The sequence below is a fragment of the Phycodurus eques genome, chromosome 4, assembly GCF_024500275.1.
Source record: "Phycodurus eques isolate BA_2022a chromosome 4, UOR_Pequ_1.1, whole genome shotgun sequence".
Taxonomy (NCBI): Eukaryota; Metazoa; Chordata; class Actinopteri; order Syngnathiformes; family Syngnathidae; genus Phycodurus; species Phycodurus eques.
Genome location: NC_084528.1, coordinates 16,043,678 through 16,069,378, shown reverse-complemented (window position 1 = coordinate 16,069,378; position 25,701 = coordinate 16,043,678). Strand labels below are relative to the sequence as shown.

At 42.6% G+C, this 25,701-nt stretch overlaps 1 protein-coding gene across 4 annotated transcripts in view; it reads right to left on the bottom strand.

Annotated features, from left to right (window-relative positions):
• The window catches only part of ctps1b (CTP synthase 1b), a 112,020-nt gene that overhangs the window by 64,658 nt on the left and 21,661 nt on the right, over window positions 1–25,701 (bottom strand). Inside the window, exons 2-3 of one of the 4 annotated variants that reach the window (XM_061674252.1) lie at window positions 23,734–23,904; window positions 23,325–23,370 (exon numbers count right to left, since the gene is read on the bottom strand). The exons of 1 other annotated variant lie outside the window; for it this stretch is intronic. The gene's annotated coding sequence lies outside the window, so the exon portion shown is untranslated. The remainder of the gene's footprint in view (window positions 1–23,324; window positions 23,371–23,733; window positions 23,905–25,701) is intronic. 2 more of the 4 variants (XM_061674253.1, XM_061674250.1) reach the window with 2 other exon arrangements.

The following is a 25,701-nucleotide window of genomic DNA, read 5'->3' as shown; positions in this document are numbered from 1 at the left end:
CATAGACTCTCAATGCCACTGCCCACACAGCGACTTCCCATATCATCCATAAGTAATTCAATTAGGGTGGAGACTGTTTGGTGACCAGACGGAAGCTCAAGCATTAACATAATTCCAGACTATGAGGCACACTCCAGTCTGTGGTGAGCCTGCATGTGTCCTCCTCAACCACCCACCCACCCGCCAACACGCACGCACGCACACACACACACGCACACACACACACACACACACTAAAACCAACTGAGCATCTCTGAGAATTGTATTATCATATTTTTAGGGGGTTCCTGTAGCATTTTAGCGAGTAATCATTGGGATTTGCAGATCTCAATCCTCCATTTACATGTCAAAACCTCCCTGGGCTCTGGATGCAAGGAACCCAATTTGGAATGACAAAGCTCAGCCAGACACAGCTGATCCACAAAAGAGGGGCTGGTTAAGTTCTTCCTCCCAGTCACCAGCTGCTCCACTGACCCATAGAACCCCTATTCAGCACAGCACACAGCGGTGCTGCCACGTGCGCGCCATCTGAGGAGCTCCGCTCTCATCAATCTCATTTGCTACCATTGATTATGTTATCAGGACACTCATTTAGGAACACTGTGTTCCTATTCCCTTTTTATTCACTCAATTTGCTACTTGATTGTATGCGAGTCTGACAGTAAAAGGCAAGGTTTTCCAAATATTTTCTGCTCAAAACCCAAATTACAAATAACTGGGTCCCAAAAATATCACTGTGGTCTAGTGGTTATAGCATCTGCCTTACAGTTCTGAGGTTTTGGGTTCGAATATCATCTTCGGCCTTCCTGTGTGGAATTTGCATGTTCTCGCCGTGCTTCCATGGGTTTTCTCCAGGTACTCTTGGCTCCTCCCACATTCCCAAAAACATGCATGTAAGGTTAATGGAACACTCTAAATTGCCCATAGATGTGAATGTTCATTTGAATGAAGTGTCCTGTGATTGACTGGAGACCAGTCCAAGGTGCAGCAGCTGGAATAGGCTCCAGCTCACCCATGACTCTAATGGGGATTAGCCCATAGTAGATGGATGGACAGTTCTAGTATTTGGTCAGCCAGGGTCTCACACCGTATGGGTGATGTAAAACGCTACTTGTTGCTCATTGGTTGAGGAAATCTGTCATTTTAGGATATAAGGCTAGAAATTACAAAAATAAATATCAAGGTACGAGCAAAGTTAGTTTACCCTCCGGATGTGCCTTACGCTGGATGTTGCAGTATTATTACCCTCCACAGTCTCCACTTTGCTGTAGCGCCTTGTTTTTCCTCCTGCCCTTTTCTCATTGTGAATGAAATAAGACTTCCTTAAAAGTAAGTGCTCGTTCTCCATCGTTAATGTTTGTTAGCGTATCTTGTTCTAACTTGTGAGTTCCATGCAGCGTGGTTTTCACTATTTCCTTGTGATGCTACAGTATTTCAAAGTGGAAAGTCGACGTGAATAGATGGTCTGCAGTGGAAATGTGGTTTTGCACTTGTAATTTTAGCAATGTGATACAGGGGGATTTCGGTTTATGACAGTAATGACATACAGGGTTTTGAGGTTTTGGGGTTATGAACTAAGAGCAATGAACTAATTTGTACAGAAATTTAATAATACGTGGTCATGCGACACAAGAAGGCATGCTCAGTGACAGACTTACTGTTCTTGATGTGTTGATGTGTGTGATGTGTTTTTCATACAAAGAGTTGCTTTAATTGTGACGTGAGTACTGCGTTAGCATAGGTTAGTAATAGAGTATGATACATGCCAGCTTATATCAAAATTGGAGTTGTATTGCCACCGTAAGAATGGAATTCCGTTGTAAACCGAGGACCTCTTGTAATCATTTTATATAACAAGAATCTCCATCTCAGAGTTGCATCGTAAAGTACAGACCTTTGCCAAGGCAAAACTGTTACCAAGAGTGAAGCTAGGTAGCAGGCTACTTCCTGGTTGATGGAGGAGGACAAAGTGACCAGCGGTGACATCATTTTCTGGGATCTGGATGGTTGCGTTGATTCCAAACTGAAAATAAGTTCCTCTATATGCACCTTGATCCAGATCCTTACCAAAATATCGTGAAATGTTTTTTTCTATTTACAGGGGTTCAGCGTTTTATGATGGATTACCGTGGCGATGTGGGAATGTGCCTTAGTCTATCACTACCTACGCTAATGCGGTAGAAGTAAAAATTACAGTAAATATTTGTATGAAAAACACTTCTCAGCCATAAAAATAAAGTAATCAAATGAAAAACAGTAAGTACAGTGGTAACTGAGCATGCCTTCTGCCGTAAACTGAGGACACCTATTATGTAACATTGTCTGTTTTAGTATTAAAACAGCAATTGTAGTGTTTTTGCATAGTACTTTACATTAATTATTTACAACAAACATGAATCAAAAATCGCTTTGCCAAGGAATCGTGTGCCTGCTAGGGGATCAATAAAATGCCTTACATCCTTTATTTGGGTCCTGACAATGACAAACCCCAATTCCAATGAAGTTGCGACATTGTGTAAAACGTAAATAAGAGAATGCAATTATTTGCAAATCCTTTTCACCCTATATTCAATTGAATACAGGACAAAGACAAGATATTTGATGTTCAAACAGATAAACAGGTTTTGTTTTTTGCAAATATTCACTCATTTTGAATTTGATGCACAGTGGCTGGGAAGTACAAAACATTATAACAAATTGTGAGACACATTTCCATTTCAGAAAACAAATGAACAAAAGTTGAAACAAATTTCCATTTCAGAAAACAAATAAACAAAAAACGAAACACTTTTACATTTCATAAAACAAATTAACAAAACAAATTAACAGAAGCCGAAACAAATTACAATTACAAGTGACTGCTCCAATATTACTGGCACCAGGACACAGGTCGCTGCACTACGATCGGCTGCTGTATCCTGGTTGAACACGCCCTGCTGCTTCCAGACGGTGTGAAGGAAGTATGTGACTTATTAAGTGTGGCGGCGTTAATATAAATTCCATTAACCCTAAAGCCTGCCGCATACTGCGCAACGTGGTCAAACCCGATTGGACTGGACCATTGCATAAAAAAGAGAGTTACTGACGCAACCCCGCACATTGAGCTATTGTGTATATGGACGCCCTGAACACCGAGCCTGTATAGGCGTTTGATGCTGTACATACAACATATTGTACTTGATCACATTTCTTTAACCATAAAAAGACAGATTAATACTTAAGGAAGAAGCAGGTTGCTAAAGAGAGAATAATGATTAAAGTGAAAGTGTGGATATTTGAAAGGAAGCTCGCTGGCTCCATTCATTTGAACATGTATTCTGGTCACAAACTTTGCTTTTTCTTCCACAGGCACATTATACGTTATGATGATATTGGGATGGTCATCTCGTTACATTTGCGTCGCCTACCCACCCCGCAATGCAGGAGCCAATCATGTTGAAGCGGGACACGTCTTGCCAAGAAAGTGATTCCTAATAACGTGTCAATCTCTGATATGGTATATTCTCTTTCCGGTTTGTGTCACTTGTAATTTGCTTCGGCTTTTGTTAAGTTGCTTGTAATTTGTTTTCTGAAATTTAAATTTGTTCCGTGTTTTGTAAATTTGTTTTCTGAAATGCTGCGATGGGCAGGCGACCGGTTCAGGGTGTACCCTGCCTCTCGCCTGAAGATAGCTGTGATAGGCTCCAGCACGCCCGCGACCCTTGTGAGGATAAAGCGGTACAGAAAATGGATGGATGGATGTTTTCTGAAATGCAAAGCGTTTCACAATTTGTTATATTGTTTGACACTTCCCTGGCACTATATTGATGCCTGCAACACGTTCCCAAAAAGCTAGGACAGGGACATGTTTACCACTATGATAGATCACTTTTCCTTTTAACAACACTCAATAAGTGTTTGGGAACTGAGGACACAAACTGTTGAAGCTTTGTAGGTGGAATTCTTCGCATTCTTCTTTGATGTACAACTTGAGTTGCTCAACATTCTAAGGTCTCTGTTGTCATATTTTGCACTTCATAATGCGCCACACATTTTCAATGGGAGACAGGTCTGTACTGCTGGCAGGCCAGTCTAGTACTCTAACTCTTTTACTACGAAGCTGTTGTAACACGTGCAGAATGTGGCTTGGCATTGTCTTGCTGAAATAAGCAGGGACGTTCCTGAAAAAGGCATTGCTTGGATGGCAGCATATGTTGCTCCAAAACCTGTATGTACATTTCAGCGTTAACGGTGCCTTCACAGATGTGCAAGTTACCCATGCCATTGGCACTAACACACCCCCTTACCATCATAGATGCTGTCTTTCCAACTTTGCATTAATAAAAATCCGGATGGTCCTTTTCTTCTTTGGCCTGGAGGACAAGATGTCCAGGATTTCCAAAAGCAATTTGAAATGTGGACTCGTCAGACCACAGCACACTTCCACTTTGTGTCAGGCCATGTCAGATGAGCTCGGGCCCAGAGAAGCAAGTGGCGATTCTGGGTGTGGTTGATATATCGCTTTGCTTTGCATGGTAGAGCTTTAATTTGCATTTGTAGATGTAACGACGAATTGTGTTAACTGACAATAATTTTCTGTAGTGTTGGTGAACCCATGTGGCAATATCCTGTACACAACAATGCTGGTTTTTAATGCAGTGCATTGACTGTTCTCCTGGCAACTGCCAAACCCAGACTTGTCCATCAGATTGCCAGATTGAGAAGTGTGATTCATCACTCCACGGAATGCGTCTCGACTGCTCTTGAGTCCTGTGGCAGCGTGCTTGACACCACTGGAGCCAACGCTTTCCATTACACTTGGTGATTTATGGCTAGGTTGCAGCTGCTTGGCCATGAAACCCCATTCCATGAAGCTCTCTGCGCAATGTTCTTTAGCTAATCTGAAGGCCACAGGAAGTTTGGAGGTCTGTTGCGATTGACTCGGCAGAAAGATAGGAACCTCTTTGCGCCTCAGCACCTGCTGACCCCGCTCCGTCAGTTTATGTAGCCGATCACTTTGCGGCTGTGTTGCTGTCGTTTCCAAACGCTTCCACGTTCTTATAATACAGCTGACAATCGACTGTGGAATATTTAGGAGCAAGAAAATGTCACAACTGGACTTGTTGCACAGGTGGCATCCTATCACAATTCCATGCTGGAATTCACTGAGCTCCTGAGAGCGACCCATTCTTTTAAGAATGTTTGTAAAAACAGTCTGCATGCCTAGGTGCTTGACTTTAGACACCTGTGGCCATGGAAGTGTTCGGAACACCTGATTCCGATTATTTGGATGGGTGAGTGAATACTTTTGGCAATATAGTGTACATGCAAAGATTTCTACAAATCCTCTTCATCTTTTGATGATATTATGGACCGTTGATGATGAAATCCCTAAACTCCTTGCAATTTTACATTGAAAAGCATTGTTCTTAAACTGTTGAACTATTTTCTCATGCAATTGTTCACAAAGTGGTAAACCTCGCTCCATGCTTGGTTCCGAACAACTAAGCCTTTCGGGGATGCTTCTTTTATACCCAATCATTACAATCACTTGTTTCCAATTGACCAGTTCACCTGAATGTTCCAAACAGGTGTTTTTGAGTATTCCTCAACTTTCCAATCTTTTGTTGCCCCTGTCCCATCTTTTTTGGAAGGCGCTGCAAATTCAAAATGAGAATATTTGCAAAACAAACCAATAACTGTCATCAGTTTAAACATGTCTTTATAGTGTATTCAATTTAATAGAGGCTGAAAAGGATTGGTAAATCATTGTATTCTGTTTTTATTTACATTTTACACAACATCTTAACTTCATTGGAATTGGAGTTTGTGGTTTAGAAAATGCTGTATAAAGGAACAGGTTGCACAACACTCTAATCCCTTCACAGTTTTGTCTTTTAAGCGATTATGTAAACTCCAGATCATACAGACCTTCCCTTTCATGGGTTTTGTTCATTCCATTCAGCGAGACAAGGTGAATAGCGGCGTCATTGATCTAATTGATTGTTCTAATATCGGCGTGTGCAGCATCTGTCACATGGACGTGGGCTCTGTTTGTATCCGGCTTTCGACACAAAGTGGTTAAGGGATGTGTCACCTCCCTGCATTGTGCACTGGAATGACAGGACCCAGGCTGGGGCTTTGTTTTGGAGGTCACACCCATTGTGTTTTTCTTAGATTTTTTTGGGCCATCATTTCCGACACCAGCTAGTGTCCAAGAGAGCACATTGCTGTTTTTGCAAGTAAGACAACCACCGGGCCTAAGCCCAGATGGTCAGGTAGAGCTGACTCCTGTTGATGCAAGGAAGAGGATTACATAAGTGGATTTAAACTGGTGAAAACGGGGACGCGTTTCATTAGCATCACCGGTGGCAGCTCTATATATGGAGCACAAGCCCACAGAAACAGACGTGCGGGGATGAAAATAGCCTTTAATAGCTCCGTTTGGGGAGCTTTATTCCATCCCACTCTGCTGCCACAAGGATAGTGACAGACGGCGCATACTCCGCTGAGAGCAGCTCCATTCACCCAATCACTGTGTTCCCTCAGGCCGTGAGGGAAGAAGGGGAGTGTGGGAAAAAAGGAGGGGCGGTGGAACAATGGAGGTGGGTAATGGTAGGGTGAACAGAAAAATGGTTACATGGATAAGCGCCGAGCTGAGTTGTTTGATAGGTTTTTCAGGAATTATACAACAAAATAGTTCTGCTGCTGTACCATATATCTTTGTGTGATCATTCATGCGAGACCATTTTGTACATATTAACTATGGCTGGGCTCAATCAAAACCACTTGGAGATTCTGATATCCCATTGGAATTTTACGAGGTCTGACCTCAAAATGTTTCAGTCAATCGTAAACAAAAAACATGGCTGACAGCTACAAGAAGTTAATATTTGGTCTGTTTGTGTATATATCATTCGACTAGCAGTCAGCAGTCTTTAACAACAAATTTTCTCTTTTTTTGGCAGCGTTGATCACTTTTAAAACATATTTTACAGAACAAATTGTTATACAGAGAGTATTTAGTGATGTATCGACACGCAAACAAATGGTGCTATCAAAGGACGACAGGGCTGTGTTATGTCGAATTCGCCACACCCTTTGACTCTGTTAACCAAAGTTCAACTTGGAAGATTATGGAAGCCGACTGCAACCCGCCCAACGTACTCCGGCTCATCGAGGCATATGACTGAGTACTCTGGTGTTGGTTAAGGCTGTAAATTGTCTCCCACCCTGTCCATCTATATCGTAGACTGGCTAATCTGCGCTGGGGGCATCTTCACTGGTCTGGCATATGGAGAGAACATCTTTCTCCTGGTGAATGACTGTCATCCAATTCGGACTCGACAGGGTACATCACCACACTAGCTGAGGGCCAGCGCATTGATACTGCAAAGACTAAGGACTGCCAGCTGAACGACCTGCACTGCTACTGTGATGGTATGATGCTGGAAGACATCGACTCTTTCAAGTGCCTCGGCTACTGTTTCGTGCAGAATGGACAAGGCGCTGCAGAGATCGACAATTGGATATACCTTACTAGATTGGCCCCCCTTGAGCACAAACCAAGCCATGATCCGCACCATCGTGTTGTATGGATTTGAGACATGACGGCTGAGAAAAGATGAAAAGATGGGCTGTGGGAGGGGCCATAGGGGTTGGTTGCAGTGTAAGCTCGGCGGTGGCCGAAGGCAGGGACCTTGGCAATCCGATCCCCGGCTACAGAAGCTGGCTCTAGGAATGTGGAATGTCACCTCTCTGGCAGGGAAGGAACCCGAGTTCCACTCTTGAGAGGGGTTGGACTCTCTTTCGCTCTGGAGTTGGCCAAGGTGAGAGGCGCTGAGCAGGTGTGTGTACACTTATTGCCCCCTGGGGCAACCTGCCTGTACATTGAGGTTCACCCCGGTGGACGAGAGGGTAGCCTCCCTCCGCCTTCGGGTTGGGGGACGGGTCCTGACTGTTGTTTGTGCTTATGCACCAAACAGCTGTTCAGAATACCCACCCTTTTTGGAGTCTTATGAGGTGGTGCTCGAGAGTGCTCCCGCTGGGGATTCCATTGTTCTGCAAGGAGAATTCAATAATTACATGTGCAATGACAGTGAGACCTGGAAGGGCATGATTGAGAGGAACGGCCCCATGCCCCGATCAGAACCAGAGCAGTGTTCTGCTATTGGACATCTGTGCTCACCACAGATTGTCCATAACGAACACCATGTTCAAGCATAAGGGCGTCAACACGGGCACTTGGCACCAGGACACCCTAGGTCGCAGTTCGATGATCGAATTTGTGATTGTGTCATTGGACTTGCGGCCGCATGTCTTGAACACTCGGGTGAAGAGAGGGGCGGAGCTGTCAACCGATCACCACCTTGTGGTGAGTTGGGTCCGATGCTGGGGGAAGATGCCGGTCCGACCTGACAGGCCCAAACGTATTGTGAGGGTCTGCTGGGAACATCTGGGAGAATTGCTTGTCAGAAGGAGTTTCAACTCCCACCTCAGACAGAACTTTGCTCATGTTCCGGGGGAGGCGGGGGACATTGAGTCCGAGTGGACCATGTTCCACGCCTCCATTGCTGAGGCGGCTGACCGGAGCTATGGCCATAAGGCGGTTGGTGGCTGTTGTGGCGGCAATCCCAGAACCCGTTGGTGGATGCTGTCACTGTCAAGCTGAAAAAGGAGTCCTATTGGGCCTTTTTGTCCTGTGGGACTCCTGAGGCAGCTGATGGGTACCAGCTAGCCAAGCGGAATGCAGCTTTGGTGGTCGCTAAAGCAAAAACTTGGGTGTGGGAGGAGTTAGGTGAGGCCATGGAGACAGACTCCACTTGGGGCAGGATCTCATCCCCGACCTAGAGAGGGCACGCCATCCTTTTTCGACTGAAGACCATGGTCTCAGATTTGGAGGCGCTGATTTTCATCCCAGCCGGGTCACACTATGCTGCGAACCGCTCCAGTGAGAGTCGGAGGTCACGGCTTGATGAGGCCAACAGAACATCATCATCTCCAAAAAGCAGAGATGCAATGCTGAGGCCAGCCAATCGCGGGGCACATATTCACACTCACATTCACACCTATGGGCAATTTAGAGTCTTCAATTAACCTACCCTGTGTGTTTTTGGGAAGTGAAAAGAAAGCAGGGCGCCCGGAGAAAACCCATGCAGGTTTATTATTATTTGGCCTTATTGTACTGCTCAGAGTCTTCCAGATTGCTTAATTTATGTTAAAATCAAAGTAAATTCTCTGTGGGGGCCCGCATATCCCCCCCAGACCCTCCCTACAATGATTTTTTTTTTTTTTTTTTTTGGTCACCTTGTTCATGCATTTGGTGTTTGCATGTCTGTTATTTAACATGGGAGTACAGTGGAACCTCAATTTAACAGACCCCGATTTAACTGATATCGGAAGTAACGGACCGTCTGGACAGTTCATGTGTCCAAAAGTAGTTTCCAGTTGTCACTTAAACCGGCATTGACAAAGTCTGTAACTTGTCACCTGTTACATCAACCATGTGGAAAACTTAGAGAGTAAATTTAATCAAAATCCTTTGTCTGTGTTCCAAAAATTAGATCTGAATTCAAAGAGACTCAAACAAATGAAAATATGATTATCATAGCCATACTACTGCTATTTTGAAACATACAGTAAATTTAATCAAAATCCTTTGTGCTCCAAACATTATATGGGATACGATTCCAGAGCTAGATTGAAATCAGGATCGAATAAGATCTGAATTAAAACAGAATCATACAAATTAAAATATTATCATCATAGCCATACGACTGGTATTACAAGTGGTAGTTACTTGTACAATGAATACTTATCATTATCCTTCTAATCTCAACGAGCAAGGCTATATTAAAAGGCTCAGGTCTCAGGAGGGTACTGGGTGCACATTTATTTATGATAGCTTTTTCATCCAGAGGTGTCCTAAACTGGAAGCACAGTCACAGCCAATTCTGCTGCAGATGTGTTGGGGGTTGGGAAGCATGGAAGGATAGAGGGAGTGTGGGTGGTAGAAACCCAATCCCCTCATATTGGGTGCACATTACCCCCAGAGAGTATCCAAGAAACAAGGAGGCCCAGCTGTCCTTAACAATGGATCTGCCCCTCGCCGGCCACCACTCAAAAGGAGCGGGGGGATTCATTGTGGCTCCTCAAGGGCTGCTTCTAGGGAGACTAGCCAGGACATGCTCTCATTCAACACAGACATGTCTATCGCTGTTCGGGACAAGCTAGTGTGCATGTGTACCCTCGACCATCAGCTTGGAAGCGTATGTTCTATTCCCATCACGTGGCTATGCTAAGCTTCTGATGCTGAAGCCCCATATTTAGCAGATACCCAAGATCAAGTATCAACGTACTCATCAAGAAACATGTATGACAAATAGTAGGTCAGTGCCATAACTTGTTGCATGAACCCAGAACAATCACAACACAATAATAAAAAAAAACACTTACTACTTTTAGAAATTATTGCTCATACTAAAGATTAGATTTAGGGCAAAGTATCAATATCAATATTAATTTCTCTTACTATTGATACATTAGTGCCAAATATGGATGTCAACTGTACTTCATGATGATTTTGGCCCTTTACGACTGTATGTGAATTTGTATGTACTATGAATATTGTGTCTAAACAGCCAACTGTACTTCATGATGATTTTGACGACGATCCCCCCAAGCTGAGAACAATAGCAGACGAGCCAACGACTTGAATACCTTCTACTGCAGATTTGAAAAGGACACTTTCACACCACACACCCACCCGGCCGCACCCGCGACCACAACCACACCTCTGACTTCTGCGTTAACCATCCATGAACAGGATGTGAGACGCATCTTCAAACAACAGAAGATTAACAAAGCGGCAGGCTCGGACCATGTGTCACCATCCTGCCTCAAAGTCTGCGTGGACCAGCTCGCTCCAGTCTTCACTCAGATCTTCAACAGATCTTTGGAAATGTGCGAAGTTCCATCCTGTTTCAAACGCTCCACCATCATCCCAGTCCCCAAGAAACCTGCAATCTCTGGTCTGAATGACTACAGGCCTGTCGCTTTGACATCTGTGGTCATGAAGTCCTTTGAACGTCTCGTGCTGGACCACCTCAAGAGTGTCACAGGTCCCCTGCTGGACCCCCTGCAGTTTGCCTACCAAGCGAACAGGTCTGCGGATGATGCAGTCAACATGGGACTGCACTTCATCCTAGAACACCTCGACAGTGCAGGGACCTGCGCGAGGATCCTGTTTGTGGACTTCAGCTCAGCGTTCAACACCATCATCCCTAAACTCCTTTCAACCAAGCTTCTCCAGCTCAGCGTCTCACCTGCCATCTGCCAGTGGATTTACAGCTTTCTGATGGGCAGGACACAGCAGGTCAGGCCACCTCATCCACACGCAGCATCAGCACTGGGGCGCCCCAAGGTTGTGTCCTCTCTCCGCTGCTCTTCTCTCTCTCCACGAACGACTGCACCTCAGCGAACCCGACTGTCAAACTCCTGAAGTTTGCAGATGACACCACTGTCATCGGCCTCATCAAGGACGGTGACGAGTCTGCATATCGACAGGAAGCGGAGCGGCTGCAGCTGTGGTGCGGCCGACACAACCTGGAGCTGCACACGCTCAAGACTGTAGAGATGATCGTGGACTTCAGGAGGCATCCTTCGCCACAGCTGCCCCTCACGTTGTCCAGCTGCCTTGTGTCAACCGTCGAGACCTTCAAGTTCCTGGGAATTACAATCTCTCAGGACCTGAAGTGGGCGACCAACACCGTCCTCAAAAAGGCCCAGCAGAGGATGTACTTCCTGCGTTGTCTTTCATTGTTTTATATTTATGACCTAGACGGCTTTTCCATAAAAAATTTTACAGTCATATATCCATCCATTTTTCCGCACCGCTTATCTTCTCTAGATTCACGGGCGTGCTGGAGCCTATCCCAGCTGACTCTGGGCGAGAGGCGGGGTACGCCCTGAACTGGTTGTCAGCCAATCGCAGGGCACATATAAATAAACAACCATTCGCACCTGCAGGTTGGGAGGAAACCAGAGTACCCAGAGAAAACCCATCCAGGCACGGGGAGAACATGCAAACTCTACACAGGCGAGCCCGGATTGATCCCGGGTCCTCAGAACTGTGAGGCAGATGTGCTAACCAGTCGTCCAACGTGCTGCTTACTGTCATTATGACTTAACTAATGCGACAGCATGGCTTAGTGATAGAGACTACAGCACGTTCCAATTTATGTCCAAATTCGGGTCATGCTGCAGCTGTAGGAGGAGAGCAATTCATTCTCAAATTAAGTTTTGACCACCTGGCTGCTGGACCAAAAGCTAAATATAAGATGAGTAGTGTGGATAGTATTCTATATGGATTATCACTGTGTCGTTGCCATCATCAACAAAATACTGTATGGCAATAATATTGTATAATATTATATTATTATAATATAATAATATTGACTGTTTCTGCTTTTATTACCGCTACCAAATACTCTAATTAAAAAACAGCTTCAGCATTTAATGTGTGAGCCATCATGTTTCTCTTAAATCTGGTGAAAGCCAGGCTAGTACTCAAATTGTTAAATACAACTGCCTTTACATGTTCTGACATGTGACAAGAAATCTACTTGACCTTTATAAGTGCATGCTAAATATGATTAAATTCACACTGATGTCATAACACATTATTTGTAGCATAACCTTGTCTTCATATGAAAGATTTAAAGCATTTTTACAATTACTATTGGTGGCTTGGTAAATGAATGAGAAAGTGCAGACTGAACGAGAGCTAATAATGAAAACAAATTTTTATTAGTTTGGTGGCAGTTGACTGCTAATGTTCGTTTGCCTTTGTTGTAAGCCAACTTCTTGGGATCATTTGAGCTGGTGCAAGGGTTGTTATAAGTCTTTGTGTCGCAGGCTTTTTTCTACAATGTTCAAAGTCTCTGAGGTGAAGAAAAGCGACCACTAAAGCTAGCTATTCAATGTAAATCCTAATGCAACAGTGGAGCGAGAACAGCTAACATTATTTTTCTCTTATATCCGCTAACAGAGTATATCCTTTTATAGCTAAATGCCACATATTTATTGTGCTGCTGAAGAAACAAACAACCTGACATGCTGTGACAGTTAGCTTCCAGTATAAGCCTTCCTTCACCAATTGTTGTTTGGCCTAAAATACAATGTTGAGAACATTATAACTAATTAGTGTTACGTTGCCCCATGTGGTACCTCTGTTGTTTACAAATGCTGTTGTTTACTTGCAAATACTTGTTGATTGGCACCTGCTTTCCATATTCATAAATACATATTTCTTTCCTTATAATCACTGCCGTTTGCTGTCAGTCTTTACTGTGCACTGGCTGCTGATTGTTGATGGGGATGATGCAGCGATAAGTGTGCATGTTTGAGTTTGAGTTTGTTGGGGGAGACTGAGAGACATATGGGTGAGACAAAGAGAGGCAAATGTTGTTGTGTGATGGTGTTTTGTGTAGGTGAGTGTCCCTCAGGTATTAACCCCGCCCCCTCCCGCCAGCGATGTCTTTTATTCTGTGCAGCACAAACAGGCAAAAGTCCACTGGGGAAAGCAGCAGTCTGTCAGTTCTGAGGCTTATGTTGAAGCCCCCCCCCCCACACACACACACGCACAACAATGATCAACACTCTCTCTCTCACACACACACATTCATGCCAGCTACACATATGCTTGAAGGCATATGACATGCACGCACACACAGACACACACACCGACAGGAGGACGCCTTTTTCTCCTTCACACACTCAATTGTCCTCTATGCCCTCCCTCTGTTTATTCATGGCGACCCCGGTGCTGATACTATCTAATTCTATCTCAATTACATCAGCCAACTCCCTATCCTCTTTACCAACAAATGTTTTCCTTCGTCTCCCTCTCTGTCTACCTCAAGCTGCACTGTGGCTTGACTAATAATTGAAATAATAATTCTTATTTTAAGAATTTAGTCAATCCTTGCCTAACTCAGCTGTCAATACTAAAGATTTTTTTTTTCTGTCAAACACTAAACTATCGGGTGAAAAGCGCAAAATTTGCAGTATTCAGAAAATATTCAGATTTTTTTTTTCGCTCGCGGCCATTAATTTTGATTGAGTGATATTAGCGAAACTGCTTATATAGAATTAGTGCATATAATTATTAGTGCAAGGACTGGCAACAATTCGCAACCTGTAAGAACACCAATTACGACTTTTCGACTAGCCATTTTATTACATTTTTGACTCAATGATACAGTACATAGATTGCAAACAACTTTGGGGTGGGCGGACCCCTAAAATACATACATACATTTTTGCTTGCAAAAAGGGGTGAGTTTGCGAGCAGGTTGAGGCCGCCAAAAAGGTAATTCATAATACAGTATACACAGCAATTCCAAGAAGGCCTTGGTACCACCTGGTGCTCAAGCCCTAATAATAGTGTGATGGAGGGGAATACAATCAATACCAACATGATGATTGGCTTGGATTATAACTCAAACAAACAAACAAAAAACAATGTGGATTTAGGACAAAGCGAGAGCATGCCGAGAGTGGGAAATTGGACAGTTTCATTCAGTTGCATCAGCGCTCAAGCTTGCGTCGTTACACCAAATAATAAGGTGGTGGTCACGCGTTATAAACTTGCAGATTGTGATGCAACGGGAGAGAAAAAAAAAAGATGCCCACGAGATATGATTTAGTGCTTTCGCTACATGTTGCTGGTTGTGTTTGCCTCTAATTACACGCTACCGCCTTTCCTGAAACCAGAAAGCAAAAAAGGCTGTACCTATCCTCCCCTTGGCAGGTGAGCCATAAAGTGAAGAATTGGTATCCGACTGAATCGTAAATCATTCATACTGATTTGATTTGTTTAAACGTCCCATTGCATGCGTTTTTTTTAGCAGAAATGTCGTCTCTTTAATGAGATGCAGGTGACTTGCTCAAACAGTATTGTCACATTGACCAACGTGTTCTTTTGTTAGAAATGCTTTGTAGATTTTCATCACTGTTTTGTACATAATAGGTGCCTTGATCCAGTTTAATCGCATCCCTGCTGGCTTTTATCATGATTTCTCATCTCTGTTCCTTGCGCTCCGGTCAAAAGCTTCTTTTGTTTTTCGCTTTTGGCTTTTTTTTGTGCAGCACTTAATCGGCAAACACCCAGAGGATTGTCCCTACTGATGCACAATACTAAAACCAACTGTTTTAATGAATTCAACAACTTGCAACTTGGCGAGGCCATGTCAGGTGCTTTTAATCCTGCTGCATTACTTTTCTTTTGCAACACTGTAAGGAAAAACAAATCATACAGTGGAACCTCTAAGGTTGAACATAATCCTTTCTGGGTAGATGGGATTTAGTTATTTGTTATAATTTACTAAACTGTCTGTCCCATGGGAAATGTGGAAATGGAAATAATGTGTTTCAGGTTCTATCTGTACAGACAATGTGAAAGTAACATTTAACAATCTTTAACAGTCGTACAAGTGAGCTTACAAGGTACTGACTGTTAATAGTAAAGCTAAAAGTAAATAAAACACTTCATACACACCTTAACCTTATTTACGAACATCAGCAGTAACATTTCATGTGACGTCACACTAACGGTTAAAGGTACACTTAAAAATCATGGTTCAGTACATACCCTGCTTTCAAGGTCCCAGTTTGGTTCATATTAGGTACGATAAGATCTATCTCATTGGCCTGGAGACTAGTTGCCGACATGATGGCGACTTGAGTCTCTGCTGGTTGTGGAGATGTCTCTTTGACGTCTCCTGGAGACGAGCCAAGGAGTTGCGGTGAAATTGAACATGTTCAGGTTTATTGGAGACCTTTTGGCAACGCCTCTATCTGCTCATGATACAGAAAAACCTATCATAGTAGTGTACCGTAGTGTAATGTCACAAAACTGCAATCAATCGTCACCAAAATATAAGTTAACACCTCTACTTATGCCCACTTTAGCCTCTGAAAATATCAGAATGATTGCCCCAATATGTTGGATTTTATGGACGCTAAAGCGTTCACCTCATTAGAGGACCGTCCCGGTGTCCGTGGTCCGCCAGCTGAGTGCGAAGCACACACACACACACAAATATGTTATATATTCATTTAAAGAACATATATACTGTATATAGTCCTATATCAGCTACTTCCCCGGTGAATTGGTTGTCACATTGTCTGGGGACATATCCCAGACATCGTCCTGGTGAGAGTGCGAGGAATATTTTGATCTCCCGGGTCCCAGAATCGCCATGACAGAACAGCTTTGGCAGTCTCGGCGACATCTCTGCCAGTGAGATAGGCCCATAAGTGCAAAATGTAAAACAAAGCTGCTTTTCTATCAACAGAAACAGATTTTATAAAACAACAAAATAAAATAAAAAACTCTAAACAGTAAGCAGTAAAGTCTCCAATCAATACATTAATATCAAATGTAAAATAATCTATAAAATAAAAACTGCTCTAAGTGCTAGAGGACTCTGCATCTTTTTGCACAATTGTCAGAAAACTAATAATAAATTTACCGGCATTACCAGATAACTAGCAAAGTCAGTGACTGTTTTTCCTCAATGTCTTTATGTCTCAAAAGTGTTCTCTGTCAATTGACTGGCTCCAATTACCGGAGACAAATTCCTTGTGTGTTTTTTGGACATACTTGGCAAATAAAGATGATTCTGATTATTACTTTGGCTGTTTCTCATGCTGCACTGATGTTCACATTCATGTAATGCCATTTTAAACAAGTTAACAAAATTGACATACTGCTGAGCTGCACTGTATTTGTTTATGGAGCAGGTGTGTAGCCAGAGCATGAGGCAGTTGTACTTTCTGTCTCTTACGATACCGAATGTGTTCTGTGTGAGAACCCGATACCCCTCTGTAATGTACTGAATGTTCCATGCAGAAATGTACTGTTAAACCCCTACTGAGGAAAGTTTTGGCTCTTGAGTTTTGCGCCACTTTGGAGACATTCATGAAAACTTGGGTTGAATCCTAACTTGTACAACATTAGAGGCCTTTGACTCATGATATTAACCCCGACCATGTCTCACAAAACGTTTCAATTATTGTTTACAATCATGAATGTTATGATTGTTTTTGTTGTGGTCTTTTATAATTTAAGGCAATAGGAGTTGTTTCTGCCTGCCTTTGTATGTTTGTTACCAGAATAACACATAATATACTTCTGAATTTCCACGGGAAAAAAGTGGAGGGTGGTACTATAGACCAACAAAGTAACTGTTTTTGCCATGAATTATGTTAGCAATCATTAGCATTGTTCTGTCAGAGAACCTTGTCGATGCTCCCTTGGCCGCCTTTGAAAGTTGCTTCGAGGCTTGTTTAAAGAGCTTGTAAATTGAATTCAGAGATTTGTTTCTAAATATAGTACATTATACATGTTTTAAGATAATTGCTGAAAACAAGCAATTACTAGGAACAATTTAGTTCTGAGTTGTGGAGATACAGCATTAAACTATTTTTCACCATTTCACTTTCAGCACATTTTGGGGGGCGTGGCTAAAACAGTGCCCAGTGATGCACTTGGGTGTCGAGCATAACCCGTTTCTACCTCTACAGTGCACAGGTAGCGAACTACCTTTGCCTACACCCTGAAAATGCATCTTACAATTTACAGAATGGCTTGGTGTTGTTAATTCTCCAATATTTTTGTTACTCAGGCTACTGTAATATGTTGAAACGTAAAGTATTGTGGGTATGTAACTCGCAGGAAGCATGTACTCAAACATCTGTCATGTAGTGTGAGTCACAGGCTGAATGTCATGTGCCGCTGTGTTTAATACATCGTTTAAAAAGACTTTCCCTAAAGCAGGGGTGTCCAAACGTTTTGCAAAGAGGGCCAGATTTGGTCCGATGAAAATGTATGGGGGCTGACCATTCGGCCTGACATTCCTCGAAGCATTACCATTGCAAATTAACATGTAAATATGTTACTACACCACTTTGCTGTCTGCAGCTTGGTCGATATTGCAAATGAGAATCTGTTGTCAATTGCATTACCAGGATAGTTAAAGGTTAAAATAATCCATCCATCCATTTTCCGTACTGCCTTATCCTCACAAGGGTCGCAGGCATGCTAGAGCCTATCCCAGGCATCTTCGGGCGAGAGGCGGGGTACACCCTGAACTGGTCGCCAGCCAATCGCAGGGCACATATAAACAAACAACCATTCACACCTAAGGGCAATTTAGAGTCTTTAATCACCCTACCACGCATTTTTTGAGATGTGGGAGGAAACCAGAGTGCCCGGAGAAAACCCACGCAGGCACGGGGAGGACATGCAAACTCCACACAGGCAGGGCCAGGATTTGAATCCCAGTCCTCAGAACTGTGAGGCAGACCAGTCGTCCGCCGTGCCGTGGTTAAAGTAATAATAAATTAAATACAAATAAACCATTTTATGAAAGTTGACATGCCAGTACATTTTGACAAATAATAGTATAGTGACTATACTATTGTCAAATCAGATGACAGAAATTTGACAAAACTGTGGTTTGATCATCACCAAAAAATCAATTCACTAAGAATTTTTTTTTTTTTACCTGCATTAATGTGAAGGCTGATACTGGTGTTTCGACTGCAGTAAACAGGCCAGGTCTGGCTCAAAAGCAGTGGTTTTGATGCGCAAGATGTCACGCAGGTGAGAGTCACTTAGTCTTGTCCTCACGCGGTTCTTGTTAATGTTCATAACCGTGCCAAGAATTGTCCGATTTCCTTTCTGAGGGAGTGGAATCGCTGCAGTGCAGACCCCCGATTGAGCCATCTTATGTCATTGTGATACACAACATCTCTATATTCAGCGTGGATGTCGAGTAGAAACTGTCTGGCAATGCCACAGGGCTCTGGAGCGAATATAATTAATAGCCTTTATCACCGGTTTCATAACGTGATCATATTTCAGATGTTTGGCACACAGAACTTGTTGGTGAATAATACAGTGGAGTTTTATAGCTTTGCCTCCTCCTTCGCTGACTTTTTTGCAGACTAGCATTGATAGCCCACTTTGCTCACCAACCATGGCAGGTGCGCTGTCCGTAATGATCCCAGAGATTTTATTCCATTGTAGTTTCATGTCATCTACAGTGGAACAAACAGAAGCAAACAAATATATTCCTCTCGTTTGGTTCTTAAGGCTCTGAAGGTCGAGCAGCTCTTCACACACGTTCATTTCATTGTTCACTCCTTTCAAAAAAAAATCCGGAACTGAGCGCTGTCAGATGCATCCGTGCTTTCGTCGCAGGCTAACGAAAAAAAAGTCAAACTCCACTCCTTTTGCCTCTAACTGTCTCTTGATATCAGATGAAATTTCTCCAATCCTCCGTGCCACAGTGCTACGACCCAGGCTAACATTGGCAAACTCTTGCTTTTTCTCAGGCTCAATTTTCATCACGCAGTCTTTGATAAATTCACCCACAGTAAAAGGTTTGCAGTGCTTGGCAATCAGCATTACCACCTCGTCGCTCGCCTTTGTAGAATTTTCATTTGAGTCACGGGCTCTTGTGAAAAAAACACTGCTGTGCTATCAAAACAGCTTCCACTTGCTTCAGTTTTTCGGCACGTTCCTTCGCCGTTAGCTTGTCGTAGTTAGCATGTTTCGTCTGCTAGTGCCTCTTAATATTGAATTCTTTGAAAACAGCCACACTTTCTTGGCAAATTAGGCAGACACAGTTGTTTCGTATGTCAGTGGAAAACGTGCGGCCCTCGTTGTCAACTTTACTCTTTTTAGTTTGAGTTGCCATTTTAGAAATTGGCTAAAAATATACCACAGGGGTAAATGTTCATACAGGGGTCACGTGACGGGAGTGCGGCCACAGGTCTACTGCCACACGCTGGTGAAATATAAAATTGCTTTTTTTGAATGTGTGTATTGTTTACTGTGGGAAACTGTGCTGGCGGGCCACATATTATTGATTTTATGACAAGATGCTTTGGGCTGGAGGAAATTTGGACACGGGTCGGATTTGGCCCGGGGTCCGGACTTTGGGCATGGTTGCCCTAAAGGGTGTCTTATGTGGACCTACACACTGACATAACACCAAGCAGGGAGGTGACGCAGTAGATTTACCTGCTGTCCGTCTCTCAGCTTAGAGAATTCGCTATTAGTTCACGAGCTACCTAATGGCTTGCACTTTTTATCGGCATAAGAAACATCACATATTTGAACAGAAATAGCAGCGATCTAGATCTCAAAGGAAGACCTTGAATTGGACATGATGATTTTCTTGACGCGGCACGATGGGCGACTGGTTAGAGCGTCTGCTTCAAAGTTATGAGGACCGGGGTTCAATCCCAGCCCCGCCTGTGTGGAGTTTGCATGTTCTCCCCTGTGCCTGCGTGGGTTTTCTCCGGGCACTCCGGTTTCCTCCCACATCCCAAAAAACATGCGTGGTAGGTTAATTGACAACTCTAAATTGCCCGTAGGTGTGAATGTGAGTTCGAATGGTTGTTTGTTTGTATGTGCCCTGCGATTGGCTGGCAACCAGTTCAGGGTGTACCCCGCCTCCTGCCCGATGATAGCTGGGATAGGCTCCAGCACGCCCGTGACCCTAGTGAGGGGAAGCGGCTCAGAAAACGGATGGATGGATGGATTTTCTTGACTTCTTATTTGGTTTGGCATTTGTTAACCACAGTGCACATTGTTTTCACTTAAAGGACTGGAGTAGAACAGCAACAACTATTATAACAGCATGAGGTGGAGCAGTTTTACAAATGACTTGAATGTCTTCTACATAAAGTACTTTGCTGCTTCTTGCTGCGTTTGTCTCATGTACATTACATTAGTCACTAAACTAGCGGGGAAATCTACCATTATTTGGCATTACGGTTCAACCTTGACAGAGGTCTATGCTCGGCTAAGTGCTCTTATTTTTCCCACGGCTTCTTGAGTGGTCATTTACGCTGATCCATTGCAGAATGTGAACACATAGAGAGAGGACATTTGACAGTCTGTCATTGAACTCCTGCAGTGCAATGACCATCTAGCTCCTGTTATAGAAAATAACAGGACGTGGTTAACAAGGTACCCGACAGGCTTGGCTAATAGTGGAAATTCTACACATCCTTCCACAACAACAACATGGCTGTTACAAGCTTAATGACAGGATATAATTGAATCAAGTACTGTAAATCTATTGACTATTTATTTTCATGCACGCCTAAGAACCAAAATGTGGCATAACAAAAATTAAAACAGCGCTTTGGGTGAAGTGAAAAGGTTTTAAATAATGCATGCATGCTTACAAACTGCAGGGGCTGACTTATTATATATTTCCAAAAGCAGTGACCTTTACCTTGCGCGCATACAAATGAAGCGAGTGCTTAGACATGGCTGTCATGTTTATGTGGATGTTAATCATGCTTGGCTTGCTCAGAGTGGCCGCTACACTGGATCATGGAGGGAAAACAGGCGCACTTCCCCTTTTGCGGAACATATTGCACCTCAGCGGACAAACAATCGCTAAATAGAGAATTATGTTTTCATTTGTGGTTTGTAATTTATGTTGTAGAGTTATTTCTGGGAGGCAGCGTTGCACTGTGACTAATCAATGGAAAAAATGAGCAGAGATTGTTTTTCTCTCTCTCTGACTTTTGCCTCAATACACGATGATGCAATATTGCCAAAGGTCATGTTGTGGTAGTGAAGAATAATTTTTCCTTTTTATGTGCTCGTTTTCGTTGTCTTTCTTCAACAGGATGGCTGAATGAGTTTTACTGTCACACATCGCCATGGAACAGATAAAGATATACATGAACATGGCAAGCCATGGGGGAATATTTCAATCAAATTACATCTGCAGGATTGTTGGTAATGCCTCCGAAAGACAACATAAGCTGTGATCTATGAATTTCAAATCACTTTCAATTGCACAATTCCAATTATTCATCCTTACTGTGCTTCAGTCATACCCAGCCTTCCGAATCCCACTAAATGGTGCCACAGCCATTATATGATCTGCCATCCTTTCGCAAATACGCGCCACTACTAAAAGGATTTAGCTATGTTTTTCCTTTCCCTCAACCTGTAATTAATGTTCTTCGGGGGGATGTGCAAATATAGTTGCTCAGTCTTTTAGCCAATTATGCAGAACAAAGACAGTGGATGTCAGCAGAATCCTCAGCGCTCAGGGAGCTCCGAGCACCAGCAGGCCTGACCTTCAGGCTTTCACTTCTTTACCGCTCCTTATCTGCCACATGTTACTTTCTTATTCGCGTCCAGGCTCAGTCTGCTGCAGTCTTCCAAGGACGGCTCCAACGTTTGAATCAAACACACGCAACAAGCAAATTTTTTTTCGACTGCTTATTTCAACAGAATTATCATACTTGGAATAACAGACATTGGCCAAGGTCGAACAATCCTAATTTGGATCAGCACCAAATTTGATTCTTTTGTGGCTTCATCTACACCAAAATTTGATGGGTTCTTCCTTGGCCTATACTCCATCCTTTTCAAAGTTTTGTGAAAATTAATGTTGAAGTGTTAGTCGTGTTTTCATAATCCTCCTAATGATAAAAAAAAAAAAACATCAATGAAGACATTTGTTTAGTAGTTTTTGCATAACTCTGCTTATTCCAAAACATACTGGAAAGAAAAAGGCTTCTTCGGGAAAATAAAATGTCCTCAAGCTACACCAAAAATGAAAGATTGCTCTCTTTGCTGTTATCACACCAGAACACAAAGTTTCATGGAAATCTGTAAAGTAGTGTTTGTGTATTGTAACTCTGGTTATTATTGAAAAGAACTAAAGGAAAAATTAAAAAAATACCCTATTCGCAACATTAGTAAGATTTTCTTTTTTTTTTACTTGGCCAATTCTCCACATCTGCATCTAACCCTAAGGTTTGGAGAAATTGGTAAATTAATTTAGACTCTCCTAATTATTTACAAAATAGCTGTGAAGAAATATCCTCAATTAATACTAACAAAGGTTCAGAACCTTTCCTTGGTCTACATAAAAATGTATTGGGTTCTTTCTTGGTGCAACCCCTAAAAAATGTACAGTATGTGAAATAGGTGTCGCATAACTCTGACAACTATTGTTCTAGTAATGATGAAACTTTGCAATGCTACCACATCTGGAGAAAATAAATTTCCTCAAAATTGAAACCAAAATCCAATGGGTCATGATCTGAAATATCCTGTAACAATACTAGCAAAAGTGAAGAAAATTGAATTGATTCTTTCATGGTCCAACCCCTACACAATGTGTCATGGAAATCTGTAGGTTTGCTGAACCTAAAAAGAAGAAACACGCCAAGGCTACCAAAATTGAAAGAAAATTCCACCAAATTCTCCTTTCTTGGGCAGTGTCACATACCTTTCCAAAGTTTCGTGGTAATTGTTGAACAGGTTAATGCGTGAACCTAAACATAAAAAAACAAAAAAACAAAAAACTGAAGAAATAACCTTGCAATGTCAACAACAGTCGGGGACAAAGGCCTCGAAAAATGAATGGTTTCTTTATTGGCAGCCCTCCACACAATATGGCGAAAATCATTTTTGTAGCAGTCATGTCTTCCTGCTACAACACAAGCAGTGCTTAAAGCATGTTGACTTGATAAGTATAAAGATGCCTTTTTAAAGTCATTTGACTGTGATTCTATGACCTATTTTGAAACAGGTTCATCACTGTGGCACCGTCTTATTTTATCAAAAACTATTGCCTAAATTGCATATACAAATTACATGTTTTGAGTATCTTGTGCAAGGTGGTGTGCTGTATTTACCGGGATATTGGACTGGCTGATCTTTCTGGAAAGACTGGCTCTGCAAAAAGGAAGCCAGACATGCTCCCACTGACTTGTGCATACCCTGGAGCCGAGTGGCTGGCACGTTAGATGGTGTGAGCACCAGGTTCCAGTGCATCCATTGTTCGAGCCAAGTAGCCATATAGGCTGCTGAAAGAGATGGGCCGCATTCATAAAACAGTAGTTTGCTGTTTCTATTTGAATTTTAGCAGATTCACTGCCATTGACGGCTTTAGAAGTCAAATATCCATGTTAACTGGGAAGGCTGGCAGTGAATGAGTTTTAAAGGAGTCTCGGAAATGCACCAGGCAGTGACAATACAATAGTAAACAATATTACATACTGGAAATAACACAAATATGAAACGTTACACAGATTTTAGGCGGGACAGTGGATGATTAGTAAGCACATCTGCCTCACAGATCTGAGGTCTAGGGTTCAAATCCTGGCTCCAGCCTTTCTGTGTGGAATTTGCATGTTCTCCCCGTGCCTGAGTGGGTTTTCTCTGGGTACTCCAGTTTCCTCCCATGCTCCAAAAACATGCATGGTAGGTTAACTGAAGACTCTAAATTGTCCGTAGATGTGAATGTGAATGTGAGTGTGAATGGTGTATGTTTATATGTCCCCTGCAATTGGCTGACGTCTGTTTCAGGGTGTACCCCGCCTCTCGCCCAACATCAGCCCAAGTGAGGATAAGTGTTACAAAGAATGGATGGATGGACACAGCTTTTAGTTTGCCTGGGCTGATTCTTCCCTCAATTGATTTAAACGAGGGTAACCTCAGCATCACTCCACTGGCTGCCGTCGGCAATTACTTTGTCGATTTAAATGATTGGCACACCTCTAATTTTCTGTGCTGTCGCTGTAATTGAGGTTTTCAGCACTTTTCTTAATGGATTTATTTATGTGGTTTTGGCACACGCGGACGGGTGTGTATATACGCCACAATAGGTGTACAGTGGTTCCCGGCGGCAAATGTATTTTGATCGGGAAAAAGTTCAATCAGCATCCCACGTTAACATATACAGTGCTGGGAAAGTTTTCTACGTGAACAAGTTCAAGGTTCACTGTTCCAAAAATTAACTAGTTCAGTTCATAATTCAACATTTTTAACTAAGTTCACTGTTCCAAAAATAAACTAGTTCATAATTCTTTTTTTTCCAGTACTGTATCTTGGTGACGGGCAATTACCCTCAAAATACTGGCATTTCCTTTCCCTATTGTTATCACACATTCAGTCCACACTCGTAGCCAGCTGTAGCTTTCGCCCTACAATCTCAAAAACATGAGGAAAAACTTGTTTGAATGGTCTTTTTTAAAATGAGGAATTAAAACAAAAAAATGACTTGTCCTTAATGTGCAAACAAAAACATGCAACACGATATGACAGGAAGATGGTGAAAAGACAGATAACTTTGCATTCTTAGCAGTGCTGGCTGACTATATTAACAAAAATATTTCATGTTAGCTCATCTTATATTACCAGACAAAATAAATTCCATATTATAACAGTGTAGTCCTACAGTGTCCCTAAATGCACCTCGCGCAAATGTAAACATGAATGGTAACTGCACTGAATCGGTTGCCAAGTATGGTGTTTATTCTCCGACATATGAAGGCTCGGATATAGTGTGTTCAGACGGGTTTTGTCCTGGAAGTCCCTAACAAAACCTGGCACTCTTAAATGAAAATGAACAGTCCGTCAAAAAACGTTCACAGATGTCAGAATGAGCACATTTTCAATAAAATTCATCAGGCAGAAATGAAATAAGTTCAGGTCACGTTCGCCCAAAATATGAGCTAGTTCATGAACTTTCATTCATTGAATTCGTTCAGGTACAACACTGGACATGTATCTTGATCAGGAAAAAGTTTGATCAGCACCCCCGACCCCTGTTGACGAATATATTTCGGTTTGGAAAACACAAAACCTTTCATGCAACATAC